The following is a 12,373-nucleotide window of genomic DNA, read 5'->3' on the forward strand; positions in this document are numbered from 1 at the left end:
AAGCACAAGCTGGAATCAAGATTGTCGGGAGAAATATTAGTGACCTCAGATATGCAGATGACCCCAACCTTATGGCAGAAAGCAAAAAACTAAAGAGCCTCTTGATGAAAGTGAAAGAGAGTGAAAAAGTTGGCTTAAAGCTCAACATTCAGAAAACTAAGATTGTGGCATCTGGTCCCATCACTTCATGGCAAATAGATGGGGAAAGAATGGAAAAAATGAGAGACTTTATTTTGGGGGGCTCCAAAATCACGGCAGATGGTGAGTACAGCCATGAAATAAAAACACACTTACTCCTTGGAGAAAAAGTTATGAACAACCTAGACAGCATATTAAAAAGCAGAGACATTACTTTGCCAACAAAGGTCCATCTAGTCAAAGCTATGGTTTTTCCAGTAGTCATGTATGGATGTGAGAGTTGGACTATAAAGAAAGCTGAGCACTGACAAATTGATGCTTTTGAACTGTGGTATTGGAGAAGACTCCTGAGAGTCCCTTGGACTGCAAGGAGATCCAACAAGTCCATCCTAAAGGAAATCAGTTCTGAATATTCATTGGAAGGACTGATGCTGAAGCTGAAACTCCTATACTTTGGCCACCTGATGCGAAGAACTGATTCATTGGAAAAGACCCTGATGCTGGAAAGACTGAAGGCAGGAGGAGAAGGGGACAACAGAGGATGAGATGGTTGGATGGCATCACTGACTCAACGGACATGAGTTTGAGTAAACTCCGGGAGTTGGTGATGGGTAGGGAGGCCTGGTGTGCTGCAGTCCATGGGGTCGCAACGTGTCAGACACGACTGAGTGAGTGACTGAACTGAACTGAACTATATATACCATAATCTTCAACTTCCTGTTTTATACCTTTAGGCCTAATCAGGCCTGTTACCACAGGAAATGTGGCTTTTGTTCACTCATAAAGATAACGGACCGTGGCTCCACCATCTTATCTTTTTGGAAAAGTAGACCTCATTGCCTCATCCAGTGAGGCCCCAAATATTTTCATTAGTGTTGTGGTCAGGCTGCTGAATTAGTAAGGATGCCATCTTAAAGAAAACCAAATAAAAAAAGAACACATGTGGAGGGAGAAGTTATGTACGTTTGGACCCAAAGCTACTAGCTAATGCAGTTCATGTAACTTATTGCTTATTTGACTCATGTACCTAGTTTATTAACTCGTTTGCAAGTAAAATAGGTAAATCATCCAGTTTCTGAGTGTTTCTTATAATTTGTGATAAAGGAATTGATAAAGTCTAAGAAGGTATCATGGTTTCTATTAACACCTGTTTCCTACCATAGAGACTTCAAGTTCTTCATGATATATCTGCATTTTCCCTTCCTGCCTGAAATGAGACTTAAGATACTGGGACAGAGTGAAGAAGTAAGGGATGAAACATCTTATAGAATTCTTTGTCCCCTTATAATACAGTACTATTTCATGACAGTTCACTCTTTGAAACCATTCAATGAATTCTCACTACATGAATGAGATTTTTCAGACGATTGTCCAGGTGTTAAACGCTAAAATACAAAAGACAATTTGAAAGGGAAAGAACATGTGAGAAGGAATAGTGAATCACACTGATAAAATAAGCCTCTTTATTAAAATCAAGTTTGATCAGGAAAGTAATAGACTACTCTTCTAGAAAATCATGGAGGTATCTACGTTACCATGTTACCATTGGCTACAGAAAATCTACATTAGAGAAAACACAACTTTTTCTTCTGTATCTGCCAAGGAGATATATTCCCTAGGAAGCATCTGAAAATGTTTCAAGATCTGCAAATAATGCCAGTGTGGTGTTTTATCCAAATGATTAACTATATGCCTGAGTCTAGCTAGAGAAGAAAGAGATGGGGAAATTTAGCAAGATAAATAAGACTGATAATCCCAAAACTTAACTTTAGCAGCTCTGACCCATCAACAAGAAGCCCTACATAAATTATAGCTCTCTTGGGAAACCACTCAGCATCTAGCATGCTTGTTGGTTATTGTTACCCTTTTTAAATTTTAAAAAAATTTTCCTTCTTTATCACTACCTATGCACTCATGCTCATTAAAGATCCTAAAGATCTTGTTCATTCTGTGGTCCAGACCTGCCTGATTTTTGACCGAATCTGAGCATCCTACCTTTGGATCCATCAATTCTTTCTGTCTCTGGCCAGGACAGGTACTTTCTTTACACCAACATAATCATCAGTAGACCTAAACCGTTGCACCTACCCACATAGTCTCTGTCCCTTAAACAGGAAGGCTCAACAGAAATCAGGGATACTATCCCTTAAACAGGATTCTATCCTTTAAACAGAAAGGCTCAACAGAGATCAGGGCACCCATGTTGTGCAACAGTTCATAAGAAAATCTGAAACACACAGAGAAGAAATGGAATATGGTGGTGAAAATACATGGTAGAAAGTGGGCTGATATCAGGAAGGAAGAGAGGAGAACATAGAAGTACGAATAATCAATGATGAAGCCTATTATTGTTTCCAAGAGAAATTAACACATGGACCAACAATCTTAAATCTAGAACCATAAGAATAGAAGCAGAGCAGGGGTGGTAAAGTGAGAGGAAGATGAACAGTGTCAAAAGTACAACAGCAGAAGTTCAGTTCAGTTCAGTCGCTCAGTTGTGTCCAACTCTGCTTCCCTGTCCATCACCAACTCCCGGAGTCCACCCAAACCCATGTCTATTGTGTCGGTGATGCCATCCAACCATCTCACCCTCTGTTGTCCCCTTTTCCTCCTGCCTTCAATTTTTCACAGCATCAGAGTCTTTTCCAATGAATCAGCTCTTCGCATCAGGTGGCCAAAGTATTGGCGTTTCAGCCTCAACATCAATCCTTTCAGTGAACACCCAGGACTGATTTCCTTTAGGATGGACTGGTTGGATCTCCTTGCAGTTCAAGGGACTCTCAAGAGTCTTCTCCAACACCACAGTTCAAAAACATCAATTCTTTGGTGCTCAGCTTTCTTTATAGTCCAACTCTCACATCCATACATGACCATCCATACATAGCCTTGACTAGACGGACCTTTGTTGGCAAAGTAATGTCTCGGAAGAGGGTCAAATAAAAAAAAGTCTTCTGAATGCAACTCCTACAAAAATGAATCAAAAACAAAGATGAGAGAAAAAGGGAACAGAAATGAATGTGGAAGCTGCCATTATACAAAAGACTAGAACTCACTGAGCAGTCTGAGAAGTGTCAGGTTTCTCTTTGTATTAGCTATATAATTTTTCCAATAACAGGGCTTCTTTCCAGAGAGAAGGCCATCATTTAGGTCTTAATTTGATAAATACGGCCAAAAGAATGACCACATATCTCCATCTCTACACAAGGCAAATCTCCCTGTTCCCTGTCAACCAGAGCCATGTACAAACACTGTCCTGATGATGACCTTTTTCTGTTTAAAATCTTCCATTGTTCACTCTTGCTAAAACAAGTTCATACCCCTATTCCTGGAATTCAATGTTCTCTGGTGTCTGGCCTACAGCTCCTTCCAACGTTTATTTTCTCTCCTAATTCTACTTTCCACATTTTCTACTCTAGCCAAGCAGAACTGCCAATCATGCCCTTTGTATACATTTCTACAAGTTCCTCAGCCTTCACAACTCTTCTCTACTATTTCCTGTTCAGTTTTAGGTATCATTCACGGCATGTTTCCAATGCCCTTTTTTTCCATGAAGAAAAGTCCAAGTGTTTCCTGGCTCCCCCTAATTCCCACATAATCTCATATGTATCTCATACATTTTCTCTCTTCTGCCCTTACTAATTGTATGTGTATGTGGGTGGATGGACAGATGGGTAAATTCATAGGTCCTAACATTCCCCTCCTACTATTGTAAATAAGAGGTAAAGAAGATGTGAAGTGCTTCTGAAGTTACAGAAATCTGTATTTAAAGCCAGTTTCTATTAGTTTTCTAGTAGTGACTGAGTAAGGTTTAATTAACCTCTTTGAATTTATGTCACCTGTTATAGAAGGAGGAGGAGGCAGTAAAGAAGATAGTAATAACATATTTAGCATTGTTATTGGGAAAATAATAAATTAATATTATGTGTATGTTCTCAGTTGTGTCCGACTCTTCTGTGACACTGTGGACTGTAGTCCACCAGGCTCCTCTGTTGATGGGATTTCCCAGGCAAGAATACTGGAATGGGTTGCCATTTCTTTCTCCAGGAGATCTTCCCCACTCAGGGATCTAACCTGCATCTCCTGCATTGGCAGGTGGATAATCTGTGCCACCTGGGAAGCCCTTAAATTAATATCAGTCATGAACAATATCAGCATTACTAATTAGTATAAATGTGACTATTAGAGATAAACCATTTCACGTTAAGTTTTACACTCCCCTTGATATAAGGTTACAAATAGCTGTGAAAAGAAGAGAAGCAAAGAGCAAAGGAGAAAAGGAAAGATATACCTATTTGAATGCAGACTTCCAAAGAATAGCAAGGAGAGATAAGAAAGCCTTCCTCAGCGATCAATGCAAAGAAATAGAGAAAAGCAATAGAATGAGAAAGACTAGAGATCGCTTCAAGAAAATTAGAGATAACAAGGGAACATTTCATGCAAAGATGGGCTCAATGAAGGACAGAAATGGTAGGGACCTAACAGAAGCAGAAGATATTAAGAAGAAGTGGCAAGAATACACAGAAGAACTGTACAAAAAAGATCTTTATGACCCAGATAATTATGATGGTGTGATCACTCACCTAAAGCCAGACATCCTGGAATGCCAAGACAAGTGGGCCTTAGGAAGCATCACTGTGAACAAAGCTAGTGGAGGTGATGGAATTCCAGTGGACCTATTTCAAATCTTAAAAGATGATGCTGTGAAAGTGCTGCATTCAATATGCCAGCAAATTTGGAAAACTTAGCAGTGGCCACAGGACTGGAAAATGTCAGTGTTCATTCCAATCGCAAAGAAAGGAAATGCCAAAGAATGTTCAAACTATCGCACAATTGCATTCATCTCACATGCTAGTAAAGTAATGCTCAAAATTCTCCAAGCCAGGCTTCAGCAATACGTGAACCGTGAACTTCTAGATGTTCAAACTGGTTTGAGAAAAGGCAGAGGAACCAGAGATCAAATTGCCAACATCCGTTGGATCATCAAAAAAACAAGAAAGTTCCAGAAAAACATCTACTTCTGCTTTATTGACTATGCCAAAGCCTTTGACTGTGTGGATCACAATAAACTGTGGAAAATCCTGAAAGAGATGGGAATACCATACCACCTGACCTGCCTCTTGAGAAACCTATATGCAGGTCAGGAAGCAACAATTAGGACATGGAACAACAGACTGGTTCTAAATAGGAAAAGGAGTACATCAAGGCTGTATATTGTCACCCTGCTTATTTAATTTATATGCAGAGTACATCATGAGAAACACTGGGCTGGAGGAAGCACAAGCTGGAACCAAGATTGCCAGGAGAAATATCAGTAACCTCAGATACGCAGATGACACCACCCTTCTGGCAGAAAGTGAAGAGGAACTAAAAAGCCTCTTGATGAAGGTGAAAGAGGAGAGTGAAAAAGTTGGCTTAAAATTCAACATTCAGAAAACTAAGATCATAGCATCCTGTCCCTTCACTTTATGCCAAACAATCAGTGGCTGATTTTTTTTCTTTTGGCTCCAAAATCACTGCAGGTGGTGATTGCAGCCGTGAAATTAAAAGACGCTTACTCCTTGGAAGGAAAATTATGACCAACCTAGACAGCATATTAAAAAGCAGAGACATTACTTTGTGAACAAAGATCCGTCTAGTCAAGGCTATGGCTTTTCCAGTAGTCATGTATGGATGTGAGAGTTGGACTATAAAGAAAGCTGAACACTGAAGAATTGATGTTTTTGAACTGTGTTGTTGGAGAAGACTCTTGAGAGTCTGTTGAACTGCAAGGAGATCCAACCAGTCCATCCTAAAGGAGATCAGTCCTGGGTGTTCATTGGAAGGACTGATGTTGAAGCTGAGACTCCAATACTTTGGCCACCTGATGCGAAGAGCTGACTCATTTGAAAAGACCCTGATGCTGTGAAAGATTGAAGGCAAGAGGAGAAGGGGACAACAGAGGATGAGATGGTTGGATGGCATCACAGACTCAATGGACATGAGTTCGGGTAAACTCCGGGAATTGGTGATGGACAGGGGCCTGGCATGCTGTGGTTCATGGGGTTGCAAAGAGTTGGACATGACTGAGCGACTGAACTGAATTGATATAAGGTACTAATCAATATATTCAGCTCACATTCACTGAATATGGATTTATCTATTTTGTTTCATTTATAAAAATCAATAGGACAAGAGTTTGCTCAGAATTAAGGGGCGTTTGGATGACATCAGAGAAATGGAACTTGAAAATTATGCATCACTGCAATGCTTCAGACAGGTTCAGACAATTTTAATAGAAACATTATTGGCTGAAAGGGACATTTTTGAAAAACAAAGATGCAGTAAAGAAGGTAACAGAGTAGAGAGTAAAGATAGGTGACAAAAAGTGAATAATTCTAGAAAAACTATCCACAATTAAATGTCCTTAACAGAGAAATTGATCAGTTAGAGCAGGTGTTCATACTATTTGGTTCATGTATGGGCCTCCAGAGTCTATTCATCTCCCAAAATCATGTGCACTATTTGTAAATGAGAAAGAAGATTTATTTTCATCAGATTCTCAAAAGGATTTATGCCTCTAAAAAGGAACACTTTCTCGAGAATGAGCATATCAGAAAGGTCAATGAGAGGTCACACAGAATAAGATAATAATATTCTGCTTAATGTAGGGGTGTTGTTTGGAATGTTTAGCATCATCTCTGAGTGATAACTAATATGAACCTCCTAAACAGAAAACAAAGGGAATCATGGTCTTATGAATGAGAAACATCTGCCTTTTACCTCTCTTCTGGGAGAGCAAAAATTATTAATTTGGAAGCGTGGAAAATCATCAGGAGATGAATTAGCTAAAAGGCTGAAGCTTACTGGAAGAATAGGAAAAAATATGTGGAAGAACAAAAATGAAAAATTGTTATATATGGGAGAAACTAACATGCTGTTGATTGAGAATAGAAAATAGACCTTAAAAGATACGTTAAAAAACTTTGACATAAAAACAAACAAAAACCAAGTAAACACCTTATTGGGATAAAATAAAACACTGACTCTTAAAATTATCATATAGATTTACACATATGTATGGAATCTAGAAAGATGGTACAGATGGAACTGTTTGCAGGGTAGGAAGAGAGATGCAGACAGAGAATGAACATGTGGACACAGGGTTGGAGAAGGGATAGTGGGACAAATTGAGATAGTAGCCCTGATGTATATACACTCCCATGTGTAAGATATACTCCCATGTGTATCCAGCTAGTGGGAACCAGCTGTTAGCACAAGGAGCTCAGCTTGGTGCTCTGCAATGACCTAGAGGGGTGGGATGGAGTGGGTGAGAGGAAGTTTCAAGAGGGAGGGGATATATGTACACATTTAGTTGATTCATGTTGTTGTACAACAGAAAGAAACACAACTTTGTAAAGCAATTATACTCCAATAAAAAATAATACCATATAGCACATTCTTATAAAGCATTACTCATATCACTTCCTTTACCTGTTAGCTTGAGATGGGTTTTATCGGAAGGATCTGTGAATAAATGTAGTCATTTAAAATAACTAACATTACCTTAACTTCTGTTCATATCAATCACTATTTACTGAAACTTCAAAAGAATTATAACTCCATCCAAGCTAAGTTGTTGGAACCCCTTAGAATTCTTTAGAATATTGGAAACACAAAGTCACTGTGGGTTTGCACTATATTAGTGATATTGACTTACACCACATATTTCCCAAGAAACAAATCTATCTCACTTAGGAATTGGTTGAGAGAAAAATAGAACCTTAAAATTGATCTCAATATCTAGCAGTCATATATCAGTTTTCCATACACAAAAAAGAAATTTTCAGCATTGCCGCCATTCTTATCTTTCAAATATCATGTTTCACTTAAAGTAATTGAAGAATACATAAAGCTTATGAGATCAAAATTCAATATTAATTTTCACAATGTATTTTTAGTTGGAATCAAAGAGATTTAATTAAATCTCATGAAAATTGCTCAATTATCTCTTTTGAAACACTGAATTATATTGCTATTTGTTAAGATATCAGTTGCAATTAATCATAACTCTTAAATGTGTAGAAGAAACAAGAGCAGTATGGTGAGTCTGTCTATAAAATAGTGTTTCTACAATGTAGTAGTTTTAAAAGATATGAAGAAGTACAAACTTTATTTTTACTGTATAAGTCAAAGTCAATTATAAAACATTGGTACAAATCCAAAACCCTAGGGACTTCTTTGCTAATGTAATATTGGATTCGTGAAATCAAAAGGAAAGTTCATTGAGAAACATTGCTGCCAAATGCTTTGCCTCTGGAAAATCAACTTATACCAGGAATTATAGTTCCAGCTGAGTAGAAGTCAAATACTGAGCCCAGAAGTAAAGTGAAGTGTTAGTTACTCAGTCCTGTCCGACTCTTTGTGACAGCATAGACGGGAGCCTGCCACTCTCCTCTGTCCATGGGATTCTTCAGGCAAGAATACTGTAGTGGATTGCCATTTCCTCCTCCAGCAGATTTCCAGGAATCGAACACAGGTTTTCTGCACTGCCGGCAGATTCTTTATTATCTGAGCTATAGGGGAAGCCCAACCTAGCGCAAAACCAACTACCTAATTTTCAGTGCCTAGTGTAAAATGAAAATGCTGAGCCCCTTGTTCAAAAATTATTAGGAATTTTGAGCTGGAGACAACAGAATATTAATAAACCTTATTCAGGGTGCTGTTGCATGACTATGAAGTGGGTCCTGCCATGGACCATCTTCATAAACCTAGTCAGAGTTATCTGAAATCAGGTAACATGATCCTTTATATGGTATCTTAGGCATCAAAGGAAAATTCAAATTTTCATTATAAAAGAACTTAAGTACTACTTTGATGGGGGCTTCCCAAAGGACTCAGTGGTAAAGAATCCACCTGCCAATATAAGAGATCTGGGTTCAATCCCTGGGTCGAGAAGATCCCCTGGAGATGGAAATGACAACCCACTCCAATATTCTTGCCTGTAGAATTTCATGGACAGAAGAGTCTGGCAGGCTACAGACCACGGGATCACAGAGCCCAACATGACTTAGCAACTAAACAACAACAAACAACTACTTTAATTAAAGGTTTAATAACTGAGCTATAATCTGTTTGCATGTGTGTGTTATGGAAGAATCATGCATCTACGCACATATATTTAGGTGGCCTAGAGGTGAAAAATGGCACCCCACTCCAGTACTCTTGCCTGGAAAATCCCATGGATGGAGAAGCCTGGTAGGCTGCAGTCCATGGGGTCACTGAGGGTCGGACACAACTGAGCGACTTCACTTTCACATTTCACTTTCATGCATCGGAGAAGGAAATGGCAACCCACTCCAGTGTTCTTGCCTGGAGAATCCCAGGGACCGGGGGAGCCTGATGGGCTGCCGTCTATGGGATCGCACAGAGTCGGACACAACTGAAGTGACTTAGCAGCAGAGGTGAAACAGTGTCAGACTTTATTTTTTTGGGCTCCAAAATCACTGCAGATGGTGACTGCAGCCATGAAATTAAAAGACGCTTACTCCTTGGAAGGAAAGTTATGACCAACCTAGATAGCATATTCAAAAGCGGAGACATTACTTTGCCAACAAAAGTTCGTCTAGTCAAGGCTATGGTTTTTCCTGTGGTCATGTATGGATGTGAGAGTTGGACTGTGAAGAAGGCTGAGCGCTGAAGAATTGATGCTTTTGAACTGTGTTGTTGGAGAAGACTCTTGAGAGTTCCTTGGACTGCAAGGACATCCAACCAGTCCATTCTGAAGGAGATCAGCCCTGGGATTTCTTTGGAAGGAATGATGCTGAGGCTGAAATTCCAGTACTTTGGCCACCTCCTGCTAAGAGTTGGCTCATTGGAAAAGACTCTGATGCTGGGAGGGATTGGGGGCAGGAGGAGAAGGGGACGACAGAGGATGAGTTGGCTGGATGGCATCACTGACTCGATGGACGTGAGTCTGGGTGAACTCTGGGAGTTGGTGATGGACAGGGAGGCCTGGCGTGCTGCGATTCATGGGGTCGCAAAGAGTCGGACACGACTCAGCGACTGAACTGAACTGAACTGAGAGGTGAAACAGAAGACATTATGGGACTATTCATGAGTTATTGGCAGCAATATGTAAACTTTTCCAACTAAAAACAACACTTTCCTAAGTAGAGGCCAGGTCATATATAGAAGAAGTACTTAGGAAGAGGGAGCTCTGCAGAAACAAGTCTTAAAAAGCTTTGATTGCAAGATGATATAACATATAAATATTGGACCCAAAGTTTCCATGGTAGAGCTCTAGGTAGAATTCGAAATCAAAGATTCAAAGAAAATTTTTAAAAAACATGGAAGAAATTGTCAAATCTGACTGTGAAGAGTTAATTAAAAAATCACTGTCCTACCTGGTATTTGAGTCCTTTTCATAAGGGGTTAAGTTTTAATAGACAAGTGACCTCATTTCAAAGTAAAATTCCATAGGCATATATTCATTGACACACATGCATACACATGCATATATTTTAATTTAAGTGGCCACAACCAAGATAGTTACCATCTGTTGAGGTGTACATTTGTTGGAAGGTGAAAGTTGGGGTTATAAATAAAGTTTTGGAACATCACATCTGCAATCACAAAAGTAAATATAAAAATGACAAAACCCCCTTGAATCAGAATGAATACAAATAATCCCTACAATATTTTTTTTTTTTACTTAAGATATGAGCCCCTTTCATCTGAATAACCAACTCTTATTATACAGAATTATCCATCTAACATGGATTTGGCTGACTTTAAAGTTTATTGCCTGGATACATCTTCATTTCTTCCACATTTTAGAAATCAGAGTACCAAGGAAAACTTTGAGGTAGCTGCAGGAATTTCTTAAGACATGCCACTTCCCTCCATCATAGCCTATATTTTCCTGATTTAAAGTCTAAGCTGGATTTAAGCAATGATCATATTTATATGAAGATAAGTAATGATAACTTGCATTTTTTAACACTTGCCACATTATACCAGGAACTATACTAAATATATTCTAGGCATGATACTTTTAATCTCTAAAATATTTCTCAGATAGTACTGGTAAGATCTCTATTTTACAAATAAGGAAACAAGTTTAGAAGGATTACTGAATCTTCCCCAAATCTCATAGCTGGTACAGAATTTAGGAATCAGATTTGGCTGTAATACAGCCTGACTGACTTAAATAGGCACTGACTTAAACAAATGAGGGTTTGCTTTTTTCCCCTGCAGAGAGGAGTCTAGAAGCAAGTGTTTGCAGTTCAGCAGCAAGTTCATGAATCTGGCTATTAACTTGAATGTTTTCATCAACAAGAGGTCAAAAAGGAAAGTGACAAGACCACATATTTTCACACTTAATTCAAACTTTCTCAGGTGGCTGAGAAACAGTGAGACTATCAAATGTACAGGATGTTACCCACATCAAATGTATAAGATGACCAATATTGTGATGGTAAGAAGAGATTGTTTTGTTTCCCTTTCTAAAAAAACTCTTGGGCAGTTAGTGGAGTGCTTCAAGTTTACTCTCCACGCAAAAATTTGCCCCTCTTCCCAAAACATAAGCTTCAGTGAAGCCATTCAGAGAGCTTGAGATGAATCCTGGGAGTTAGGAAGTATATAGCAGACAAAGCCTTTAAGGACTTTAAGGGTAAGAATTCTCCTAGAAAATGACCACTTGAATATCATCACTGCTAGCAGTCCCATGGAGAGCTCTGTCGAGCTCAACTGAATCATTCAGGAATCCTACCTAAGCTAGAGATCACAGGCCCAGTGAGCTGTGCACCTTACTCCTAAAGCCACACACAAATATTTTATTTTACTACTCTAATGCCAGGAATGCCTGATCCAGAAGAATGTCCATCAGCAAGGTGGCCAGAATAATTTAGTTTTGTTTTTCTAAAAGTCCAGAGCAAAATTGCACTAAGTTTTAAAATCCTGTCTTGGGCTCCCATGCACATTCCTGCATACGCATGCACACAGGCATATGAACATACAGACACACACATTCATCCACATTGACAGTTCTGACAACTGATCGTATCATGAGGAGACAGCTCTACTGCCCTAGTGGCTCAGAAGGTAAAGAATCTGTCTGCAGAGCAAAAGACCCAGGGTTCAATACCTGCATCAGGAAGATGCCCTGGAGAAGGGAATGGCAACCCACTCCAAAATTTTTGCCTGGAGAAGTTCACATACAGAGGAGCCTGGCGGGCTACAGTCCATCGGGTCGCAG

At 39.3% G+C, this 12,373-nt stretch overlaps 1 non-coding gene across 1 annotated transcript; it reads right to left on the bottom strand.

The window, feature by feature from the left end:
* Positions 1 to 6,339: 6,339 nt before the first annotated feature.
* Positions 6,340 to 6,433, bottom strand: LOC112583125. The gene has a single exon (XR_003107470.1). It is a non-coding gene; the product is annotated as a small nucleolar RNA SNORD91 family (small nucleolar RNA).
* Positions 6,434 to 12,373: the final 5,940 nt, after the last annotated feature.

This window comes from Bubalus bubalis, chromosome 2, assembly GCF_019923935.1.
Source record: "Bubalus bubalis isolate 160015118507 breed Murrah chromosome 2, NDDB_SH_1, whole genome shotgun sequence".
Classification (NCBI taxonomy): domain Eukaryota; kingdom Metazoa; phylum Chordata; class Mammalia; order Artiodactyla; family Bovidae; genus Bubalus; species Bubalus bubalis.